This window comes from Engystomops pustulosus, chromosome 1, assembly GCF_040894005.1.
Source record: "Engystomops pustulosus chromosome 1, aEngPut4.maternal, whole genome shotgun sequence".
NCBI lineage: Eukaryota > Metazoa > Chordata > Amphibia > Anura > Leptodactylidae > Engystomops > Engystomops pustulosus.
The window spans coordinates 93,868,436-93,880,888 of record NC_092411.1 but is presented as its reverse complement, the minus strand read 5'-3'; the positions used below and the strand labels follow the sequence as shown (position 1 = coordinate 93,880,888).

At 37.6% G+C, this 12,453-nt stretch overlaps 1 long non-coding RNA gene across 3 annotated transcripts in view; it reads right to left on the bottom strand.

Annotated features, from left to right (window-relative positions):
- Positions 1 to 234: 234 nt before the first annotated feature.
- The window catches only part of LOC140127383 (uncharacterized), a 58,907-nt gene continuing 46,688 nt past the window's right edge, over positions 235 to 12,453 (bottom strand). For all 3 annotated transcript variants that reach the window (XR_011854978.1, XR_011854979.1, XR_011854976.1), the window contains exons 5-6: positions 4,283 to 4,390; positions 235 to 895 (exon numbers count right to left, since the gene is read on the bottom strand). This is a non-coding gene — a long non-coding RNA (uncharacterized lncRNA). The remainder of the gene's footprint in view (positions 896 to 4,282; positions 4,391 to 12,453) is intronic.

Genomic DNA, 12,453 nt, shown 5'->3' with positions numbered 1-12,453 from the left:
TGAAAGTGCTTCATAAAGTGAATGCATAGACCTTTGGTTGCTGAACATCAAAGGAAACCTGTAGAACAGCAAAGATGTGCAGAAGCAAGAACAAAAACAAAAAACACAAGAAACACACACTGAAAAGACACAATAATGACGAAACCCCCTCAAGTACAAAAATGCCAACAATACGATCGGACAGCACAGCTAATTCAAATGCAAGGGTTCCAATCTATTATAAGCCAGTTATAAGCCAGTTATATAAGCTTTGTACCCAGATTGTACACAACCCCAACTATGTCAATTACACTTGCACTACAATCGTGCATAGTGTGTATCGAAAGACCATGATAAAAGTATGTCATGGATGTATAGTATAAATAAATGACAACTCACATCAAAACGTTAGTATACACGTGTACAGAAATACTTTGTCCAATGTGCCCCATGCTCGTCCAACATACCACAACCATAATAATAATAAAGCTAATATCACTAAACCACCTTATAATACTAAGAAAAAATTAAGAAAAAATACAAATAAAAGTCAGAGTTGCGAGTGTGGACACCAACCGACAAGTAAGATGAAAAAGAAAACTTTTCATTCAGGCCTGAAGTTTCACAATCCACTTCGTTTCAATTCGTTCTAATCTCTTGAAAGTGTTGCCACCACGCGATCCCGGGAGGACTTTGTCAGTACAAGACACCCGAACATCTTTCCACCTGTCATTATGGAATTCATGGAAATGTCTTGGAACACTTTTTAGCTTTGAAAATGCCTCATGGTCTTCCAGTTTGATCTTTGAAACTGCCCGGATATCTTTGAGAAGTTCCTGTATTCGGATCCTGTGTGGTCATTCCAATATACTTCAATCCACAAGGGCATGTTAATTGATACACCACGCCAGATGTGCTGCAATTAATGAAATGAACAATTTGAAATCACTTATCCTACCAGGAATCAGAGAAAGAGTCCGTCTTTATCATTAATTTGAAGATGGAATAATGCCTGCAGGGGAAAGATCCCCATTTCGGCCCTTCTACCCAAAAATGTAAGGTCTAAGATGAAGAGGAGTATAGTGGCTGTTTACCAACATGTCTCCAATTGATTTACTTTTCTTAGCCACCAATTGTGGGTGAGTTGATAAGTGGGTATTCAAATCTGGATCAGATAGGAGTAAGGGCCCAAACCGCTGCACAATACCCTCAACCCTCCTCCATTGCGAGTTGTAAGGTGTAATCAACCTCCCCTGGTTTTCATTAGGTCGATGAGGTCTAGATTTAACCAGTTCGCGACCTCCCGCCGGGTATTCACGGCGGCGGTCGGGTCGCGCTGCATGGAGAGGGCGCATGGGCGCCGCCATCTTACCTGGGATGGATACCTGCGATCCATCTCCAAGGCTATTTCGTTTAACCCCTTCATTACAAAGTGCTGATTGTAATGAATGAGGAGGAAAATCCCCATATGATAGCAACGATCAGACAACCTAGGGTTAAAGTACCCTAGGGAGTCTGAAAAATAGTAAAAATTAAAAAAAGTTAAAAAAAAAAGAATTATAATAAAAAAACCTAAAAATTCAAATGACCCCCCTTTCCCTAGAACTGACATAAATATAAATAAACAGTAAAAATCATAAACACATTAGGTATGGACGCGTCCGAAAATGCCCGATCTATCAAAATATGATAACGGTTTTTCAATGTGTTTAACCCCCTAACGGAAAATAGCGTCCAAAGTCGAAAATGGCACTTTTTTGCCATTTTGAAAAATATAAAAAAATCTATAAAAAGTGATCAAAAGGTCGTACAGTCCTAAAAATGATATCATTGAAAATATTATCAAATTTTGCAAAAAATTACACCACCCACAGCTCCGTTCACCAAAGTTTTAAAAAGTTATTAGCGCCAGAAGTTGGCAAAATCAAAAAAATAATTTTTGTACAGGAGGTGTTAATTTTTGTAAATGTATGAAAACATTATAAAACCTATACAAATTTGGTATCCACTTGATCGTACCGACCCAAAGAATAAAGTAGACATGTCATTTGGGGCGCTCAGTGAAAGATGTAATATCCAAGCCCACAAGAAAATGGCGCAAATGCATTTTTTCACCATTTTCCCTGCATTTGGAATTTTTTTCCTGCTTCCGAGTACATGGCATGGAATATTTAATACCATCACTATGAAGTGCAATTTGTTACGCAGAAAACAAGCCATCACACAGCTCTTTACGTGTAAAAATAAAAAAGTTATAGATTTTTGAAGGTGGGGAGTGAAAAATGGACATGAAAAAACAGGAAAGGGCCCGGTCCTTAACCGGTTAAGAAGATGATTCAGATTCTCCTTTTTCGCACATCTGTATGCTCCCTTGATGTCCACAGCGGAGTACCCTCTCTGCTTAAATCGTTGCTTAACCCCTTATCACCGACACTAGTTTTCAGCTCAATGACCAGACTCGATTTTTCAAATCTGACATGTCTCACGATAATTGGTTATAACTTCGGAACGGTTTAACATATCCTGGTGATTTTGAGAATGTTTTCTCGTGACACATTGTACTTCATGTTAGTTATAAAATTTAAGTGATAAGTTTTGCGTTTCGTTCTGAAAAAAAGTGAAAATTTGGCAAAAGTTTGTAAAAATTCTTCATTTTCCAAGTTTGAAATGTTCTGGTTTCCAGACAAGATGTAAAACTACCCAAAATGTTTGATAATTAACATTTACAGAATATCTGCTTTATGTTGGGGTGATATTTTTTGCTTCCGGTCATTTTTCTAGGATGTTATGAGGTGCAGAACTTTAGGTGCGATTTTTCTTATTTTCATGAAAATTGCCAAAACTCACATTGTGAGGGACAACTCAGCTTCCAAGTGACTTTGAGAGGCCTAAATAATAGTAAAACCCCATAAATTACCCCACTATAGAAAGTTCACCCCTCAATGTATGTAAAACAACTTCTATTAAGTCTATTAACCCTTTAAGTTTTTCACATGGGTTAAAAAATATGGACCTGCTATTTAGAAACTATAGAATTTTTTTGGAAAATACATTCATTTAGGCCAAACTGACAGTTTCAGAATAAATTAAATGATGAAACGCACTGCAACGCTTGATGCCCAATTCCTCCCGAGTTTACTGATACCCCATATGTGGTGGTAAACTTCTGTACGGGCGCACGGCCGAGTATAGAATGAATGGAGGCGCCATTCACAGCAGATTTGTATTGTCACATTGTACGACCTATAAATTTTAAATTTTTTTTGGTAATGCAAACATATGAGGTCTTATTATTTACGGGATGATATACAATGTATAGATAATTCATTTTGGGAGTCTAAAGCTTATTCATGAGATTTTATTAACTATTTAAAGGGGGACACAAACAAAATCATCAATTTTTATTTTGGATTGTTAGCATTTTTTCCCCCGCTCACCGTAATGTAAAAATAATATTTTATCTTTATTCTCTGGTTCACTACGATTGCGGTGTTACCTCATTTATATAGTTTTTCTTATTTTTGCTCAATTTTCCTGAGCAAAACCAATATTGGAGAAAATCGCATTGTTTTTACTATTGACAACTTTTCAGGGCCATAACTTCTGTTTTTTTCTGTTGTCAGATCTGGTTGAGGGCTTATTTTTTGTGAAAACAGTTGTTCTTTTCAGTCGTATCATATTATGGAACGTAACTTTTTTTGATCACTTTTTAGAACATTTTTTGTGATGGTGTTTGGTGAAAAATTCTATATTATGGGAAATTTTTCGAGTTTTTTTTTTACGTAGTTCACCGAGCCAGGAAGGCAGAACCCGGCGGGGAGAGAAGCTGACAGCCTCGGGTCATTCGTCGGAACCCGGGGCTGAGGCAGGAGGGATCGGATCCCCCGGTAAGCACACCGGGGGGGGGGGGGGGGTCCGATCCACGGGGGACACACTTGCACGCCGCAGTCATGCTTAACCGCGGCGTGTAAGGGGTTAAACACCCGGGATCGGGTGCCGGGTCTGGGCTGTGATATCAAAGCCCGACACCGGCACCAGCGAGACCCGGTGTCCCGAAATCTTCTTCTGACGCGCCGCCGTAGAAAGGCGTCACATCAGAAGAAGTACCCTTAATGACCGTCGTAAAAAGCCGATACGGGGGTCATTAAGGAAGCTCGCTTCATCCTCAAAATATTGTTTTGTGCCATAGATGCGTCAGGCTCGTAAAACTTGCCCTACATGGATGGAACAGGTGGTATGGGATGGATGGGACAAAGATTTTCTTACGAAATACTGATGTATTTAATTGACCCCTGTTACTTACCATGATCTTGATGTCCATCCCTGTTTGGCTCACTGTTTGTGTCAATTTAATATTTTGATCATTGAATTTCAATAAGTGTAAGAAGTCGTCCAATGCTTGCCTAGTACCCTGCCAAATAAACAAAATATTGTCAATGAAACGCATCCATAAAAACAAATGGCCATTCCAAAATATCCATAACATATTGCACCTCTTCATATTCCCACAATCCTAGGAACAGGCTTGGATACGAGGGGGCACAAGTGGCCCCCATCGCCGTACCCCTGACTTGCAAATAGTATTTGTCCTTGAAGAGGAAATAATTATGCTCCAACACTAACCTTAATAGTTTCAAAAGTAGGTCGATAATTTGGGCTCAAGATGGCATTGTCTGAGGAAGAAATCGGCAGCTCTCAGTCCAAGATCATGGTCAATGCAAGTATAGAGAGACTCGACATTACAGCAGCTCTCAGTCCAAGATCATGGTCAATGCAAGTATAGAGAGACTCGACATTACAGCAGCTCTCAGTCCAAGATCATGGTCAATGCAAGTATAGAGAGACTCGACATTACAGCAGCTCTCAGTCCAAGATCATGGTCAATGCAAGTATAGAGAGACTCGACATCACTATGCATGCAGAGTGCGCCATAATTATGTTGGACTTCCAACACACCCAGCAATGCCCTTTTATGTGCAGAGTGTCATGTATTTATGTGCAGTCTATGTCAGAATACTGGCATGTAGCCCAATATGTGTCACAGTCACATTTATCATGCAGAGTCTGACAGAATTATTATGTTAAAGGTGCACCAAAAAAAAGTTGCTGCATGGAGAACGTGCACCACAATGCATGAATCTGGCGCACCCTGGACACTACCCAGGCAAACTGCATGTTTATGTTTTTGATAAATGTGCGCCACTATTTGTTGAAAAGTTGCACATGTGCTCGAGGAGAACTGCTCCTTTTTTTCTATTCTGCATATACCTGGATCCTGGCAGTTTGGATCATAAGTCGGTGCGCCAACAGAAATCTCAACATGGTTATTGGTTTCTGTCACTCACTCATTTTTCTGATCTGCTTTGGAGGGCATGTTTTAGTGGAAGGGGTTGGTATGATACAAGATACCACATTTATGTTCAGATGCAATAAATATGGTAATGTTTGAGTCAGCATCCCTTCTACCAAGGCTTGAAAGAAGTAACCCTATTTAATATATCCGTAAAATAGAAATATTTATTTCAATAGCTCATAAAAGTTTTACATATATTAACATTTGTTAGTTGTATTTTCTGAAAGCTTTCGTTTGCAGCAGTTAGAGTATAATGACCTGGTCATACAGTTTAATGATTGCTGTTACTTAGGGATTGGAAAGTCCTTAACCTTCGGGCCTCATCCTCACAGTGACTTAATATAAAATGTTATTACATCAAGTGAGTACCTAAGTAGACGTTGGATAGTACACATAAGGTGGTGTCCTATGCTATAATAAAATTAATTTTGTGCATAATATATACACTATGTCTATCTGCACAGTTATGTGCCAGCTGATCAAAGGAACCCTGGGCTTTGGGGCTATCACATTCAGACCCCTAATGCCTGCATGTCAAAACAAGATTCCTTGGAGAAGCTTTGAGGTGGGCGCCTCAAGGGAACGTGACCCCCCTTCTTCTTCTACATAACATATACAGAATGTGGCTATTATAGCTTGCCACTAATTCCTCTGGGACATTAATATAAACATGAGAAACTTGAGCAATATACAGAAGATTCTGGGAAATAGAGATGTCTGAAATTCAACATTGGTTTCTTTCTATTACCTATTATGCAAGCTCCAACCTTTATAGCATATCGAATCTAAATCAAAGAGGTTTGGACTCCAAGCAAGATAGACTACATATCTTAATAGTTCACAGTTAGTTTTAAGGCATTTTATCAATGCTCTAGGCACAGAACCTGAGCTCATACATCTGCCTAAAAGGCAGCAAAAAGCAGTGTAGTTGTAGAGATACAGAATAAAAGTTTTATTAATTTTTTTGCATACTTCAAATTTGATCTGCTATGCCAAAATAAAGATTGTTTTCTCAGCCTGCCTCAGGTAGCAGATAATCATAGCATATACATTGGGTACGGAAAGTATTCAGGCCTCTTTACATTTTTCCCTCTTAGTTTTAATTGCAGCCAATTGGTAAGATCAAAAAAGTTCTTTTTTTGTTTATTAAAGGGGATTGCCCATGAAAGAAAATTCTCAAATGTCAATCCACCAGTGATGTTTTCACAATAAATATAATTTTAACACCTTACTTTACGATTTTACTCAGTGTTATTGCTGTTTAGCTCCTATCACTCAGTGATGGTCAGTGTAAGATTCCAGAGGGCAGGGATTCTCTAAGCAGACACTTCATGATTTCTCTAGTTCTATGAGCTGACAATGTGGTTAGATTATCAGGGTACAGGTTTATATACACTTTCATTTAGGTTGCAGGAAGTCAGTGTGTGTCTGTGTGTGCAGGGAGGGGGCTAGAAGCAGAGAGAAGCTCAGCGCAGTGTTAGACAGAAGAACAAGATGTCTGCCGACCCTAAACTCAGAAGATACAGGGTCAGGTCTAGGGGCAACCAAAATTGTAAATACCAGGTTGGACATATATCTGTGAAATGCTGTCTTTTTGTTAATAACATTGAACTTTTGTTATCCTGAGTAATATTTAAGAAACGTGTTTTCATGGGAATACCCTTTTAATATACACTCTGCATCTCATCTTGACAGAATAAAAAAACTGTCAAAACTGGTCAATGGGTCTAAATACTTATGACCATGTGATATTTCAAGTTTTTGTTTTGTAATATTTCAGCAAAAATATCTACATTTCAGTTTTTTTAACGTCAAGATGGGGTGCAGAGTGTACAAAGAAAAAGAACTTCTCTGATCTTACCAATTGGCTGCTATGAAACAAAGAGTGAAAAATTGTAAGGGGTCTGAATACTTTCCGTATACAGTGTACATCAGCATGAACATCTGAATTCCGTCAACAAATTCTTGTGACTCTATTTCTATGGTACATTTAATGATCCTCGTATTTATGAACAAAAAGCTATTTTATTTAATTTAATGACCATCATGTCAACAACTTCTCTAACATCCTTCTACCTCTACAAAGTCTGAATTTCATGATGAATTTCTTGTGACTTCATTTCTATTTCTGAAGAGCATAATTTTAAGTGTTTATTTTAGAAGGAGGGAGGTCATGGATAACATACATAAGAAGATTACCACAGTCACAGTGCTTAAGTGTCACTAATTTATCCATGCTTGATTTTAATGGTAGATTTCCTTTAAGCCAAATGAGTGATCAAACAATAATTGAACATTTTTCTTTGTTTATCATCTCTATTTTCAACATAAAAATACCTGTTTTTCAGACATAGAAAGAGCAACGAGTAAAAGGACAAATTTTAAATATTAACTATGAAATATTATACAAGAGAATCTTCCCCTTGGTGTTCTGTGGCCTTTGTGTATAGACCTTTGGCTCTGGTTTTCACTAAAAAATGTAAAGAATAAAAAAGAAAAATGTATTTTATTTGTATGTTTCATAGCAGACAATATACCGTAAATATTTAATGTGCTATTTGCACATGATGGGCGCACATTCTTTTACCAATGCTAGTGATAAAACTGTCAGACAATTTAGAGCTCAATATGTACATAGGGGTTATCATAAATGGTGGATTTAGGGCATTGTGCAGCCCGTGTATATGTGTACATGGTGGTACGATGCCACAGGCTGCACACAGTGCAGTGGAAGGGAGTCCCTGCATTATATTGAAATATACTGCATGGACAGTCTCTCTGCGACTATTCGGCCGGCAGAGGGAATGTCCTTGCATTATATTTCTTTATCATGAAGAACTCCTGTCCACTGCACTATGTGCAGCCCGTGGGATCGGGCCACCATACGGACTGATTACGCTTGTGTGCAAGAGCCTGTAAAATGTGTCTTGCTGAATTATTGCTGTAATTAACCCCACTTTTAGCAAATATTGTCCATTGTTTAATACAATTGGTGCATTCTTGAGTCTAACGTTTTCGTCCAGAGTTGTTACACCACTTTGAACACCGAGCATTATCGAAGTGAAACTGATCCGTTTTTGGTGACTTTTTAAAAAGCTGCATATAATAAAATCTGGGGTAGATCAAATCTCATTGGCTTCCCATGCCATGTCCCTCATCTATTTTTAAGAGGAGCTTAATAAAATACTTGTGCCACTAGAAACATCATAATATATTTTGTAACAGGAAAAAAAACTACTGAGTAAGAATCGGGGAAATAGATTGGTCTCAATCATGACAAAACCATGATTGCATGGCAAAATGTCAAACTCATAAATGAATTGCAATCTCTTAAAGACAGTCTTTGTAAGGAAAATGAAGAGATATCATTTCCATTTAGTTGGGATCTTAAGTGTATGGGAGATAATGAGCTCGGTATCAACTATACAAATGTAAATGTGGATTCAGAGGAGCCTGTCCTTCTGGAATATTAGAAGAGAAGCAGAGACAGAACATAAGTGCTCTTAGTTTTGCTTCTTATTATCAGAGGAAGATGAGACTTGGACTAAGTTTTATCTATGAGCCAGTGACTCTTCTCCCTCACTCTTCAGGATAGATGACCTCAGGGTCAGTAAAATGAAAGTGAAAAGCAACAGGTCCTAATGGAAGGTCAAAGGGTGAAATACATGTTAGCGTTGTTTAAAAGACATTACTAGACGAGTGAATGTAGGCAGAAAGTATTCTGAACCTAGTGCAGGTTGCTAAAAAGGTAATATTTTAATTGGTAATGCTTTGAAGGAACTAAAACTATAGTGCTGGGTATTTTTTGTAAAAATGACCAGTTTAGTTTTAGTTGCTTATTGCTGTGATATTATTATTGATTTCATAGTGCCTTTAGCTTCCTGGTGAGTGTACATAAAATCCTTTTAATACATTTCTTATTTGTCCAATTATTTATTTATATATTTGCTCCTTTTATGCACGTAAACAGTCATTTAAAGGGGTTTTCCCACTAAACAAGTTAGACACTATACACAGGATAGGGCCATACTTGCTGATTGGTGCGGGTCTCAGTGACAAGACCCCCACAGATCATGAGAACAAGGGGTCAGATGGGGTCCCAGGTACCTCTGTCAGAGCCCTCGTGGTTTTCCGGGATTAATGGAGCAGATGCCCCCACATGACTGCCGGACCGCGCATGACCATTCTGCTTCATTTATCTCTATGGAGCTCACAGAGATCGTTGCATGTTGCATTATAGAAATGATCAGAAAGCTCAGTTGTTAGCTCATCTTTGCAACTATAAATAACCATTTTGTCTAATATTGGCTTGTTTAACCACTTAGCTCTCTGTGCTGGAGCTGAGCTGGCATTGGTAATCACGGGATGTCAGCGGTAATCTACTGCTGCCACCCCCGAGTGAGCTCCGATCGTGGTTGTTAACCCTTTAAAATGCTGAGGTCATTGTGATCACTGCATTTAAATGGCTGTGGTGATATTACCTCTGTTTGATCTGCGCCCGCCGCAGTTGCTATGTAAACCTGAGGTCTGAACTATGACCCCAGGGGTGTCCATAGTAAATGCCTGTGAGTGTACATAGCAATGGTCCTGTTATATACGGGACCTTATAGGCCGTGTCTCGACCTATGCATCAACATGCATGTAACATAGTAAAAAAGTAAAAAAAAAAGTTTTAAATAAAAATAAACTAATAAATAAATCAAATAGCCCCCAAAACCCTGTTACACATTACACTTACATATACAATAAAAAAGTGAAATCACCATACAAACCCCACATATGTAGTATCCCGATGTCCGTAATGATAAATACAATACAACAAAATCATTACTATCATTACAAAATCATTACCGCACAATGAACACAGTCAAAAAAATGTTTATAAACCAACCAAAAAATATGATTTTTACCTATTTTGTGCCACATAAAATGCAATAAAAAGTGGTCAAAAAATGTATCAATACAAAAATGGTACTGTTGTACAGCTATGTAGACCAAAAATGAAAAAAGTAATGCTACTTGGAAAATGGTGATGCAAAAATTTTATATTTTTTCCCACATGAGGTTTTTTGTACAGAATTAGTATAACATTAGCAAAAATATAGAAATTTGGCATGCGTTAATAGTACTGATCTGTTGAATAAGTTTAACAAATTACTTAGGGTATATGGTGAAGACCAAAAAAAAAGAAGTCAAAAATCAATTATAGCATTGCAAAACAAATTTTAAGATGAGTTTTCTCTTTTTATCTTTTGTGAACGTGTAAAATTTAGGGCTAAATGAACGTATTACTGACAAAATCTAACCATTCTATATTCCCCCTCCATTTTGATTTAATTACTATGAAAATGTTTATAAAAATTTTGACAGGTGAAAATGGGTTAATATTATATACTGTATATCAAATTTCATTAAAAACAATAATGATCCCTAAAATAGTCTAAAATATCCTTGAAAATATGGAAAACCGATGTTCGATTTGTAAGCCGTGTGACATCAAAATAAATTATCCAGACATTTCAAAAATTAGGAAAACGTAAAGGAGACGTATGGGAAATGTTATTCAGCAACTAATTCAGATGGTAAAACTGTCTGCCTGAAACAATATAATTGTGCATTTTATAAATTACAAATTTTTCCAAAAATTCATAATTTTTTAGATTTTTTATATAAAAGCAAAACTTATCAGCCATAGTTTACCAACATGTGACGAAAAAATCTCTAAATCGCTCTATAAGTAAAAGTTTTTAAAAGTTGTAACCACACGATGCATGTCAGAATACAAAAAATGGGACTGAGCCTTAAGCTATAAGTGGCAACGTCCTGAAGGGGTAAAAGGGGACTTTGCTTTAGTGATTCACAATATTATTATTTCTTTTATAGTGTCTTTAACTTGGTGGTGTACATAGGAAATACAGCTTTTGGTAAATGAATAACTATACTCACCTCCTAGGCCAGTGGTGGCTAACCTATGGCACAGAGCCATTTCTGTGGGCCCTCAGGCCATCACCAGAGATGACTCCAGGTATCTTCCTGCAGTCCCAGACAACCCAAGACTAGCTGTGCACAGAGCTATTTTAAAGTGACAGTGCTATCTGGGACTATTGGAGGAGTGGGAAGGTGTCCTTAGGGTGCTGGTATCAATTAAAGCTGTGACAGAGAAGGGAGTATAAATCGCAAAAAAAAAATTCTGTGTTGGCACTTTGCACTAAATAAGTGGGTCTTGGTTGTAGTTTGAGCACTCGGTCTCTAAAAGGTTCACCATCACTGTCCTAGGCTGTCCTGGATACATTTCAGCAGTCATCTCAGGCAGGATGACAGATAACAGCACTATAATAGGATCCACCATTCACTGTAGATGATAGGCACGACTTATCTACTTCCCCACCTAAAACAACGACCTCACAGCAGGTCATAGAGCATGCCCAGAAAACTTTCCCATAAATGTCAAAATACAGATTCCTGTGAGTCAAGTGGCTGCTGTAAAGCATTTCCCTGTATGCTGTTAAAAGCAGTTTAGCCAAAATGGCCACCCCCATTATCAAGTCCAAAAGAATTGAATAAAACCTGAAATAAATATGTTTCACTATATGATATTGGATCACCAGCTAACAAATGCTTTAAGCATATTAAAATAAAACCAACTGAAATAATTCTATATCCAAGTGTCCACAAGGATAGAATATAACGTGTCATTCTTTTTATATAGAAATAGAGCACAGCCGTTATTACAGGTTGGCTATTCTAAAATCATCAGCCTCATAGAGTACCGTCGATGTAAATTGTTTGATGTCAGTGTCGCCAGCTGAAGCAATTGATTGGCCACTGCACGTCTGCCTAAACTTCCGAACCATCACTTTTATTCCTAGCCTGGCACCCATGAGGTTTATATCCCTTCTACTGGTTATTTGAGACTGTTATTAGAATGTATAAGTCAAAAAAACATTATAACAGCATTTTCTTACCTAGAGTTTTTTTTACTGAATGTAAAAATGTATAGAACAACCCATTGGGGCCAATTTAAGTATTGGGAAACACCTCAATTATTTAGTTATGTTGTTTGTTCTGTCCTATTGCCACATATGTATAAGGTTGCTTTTACATTGTCAGTATATTGATCA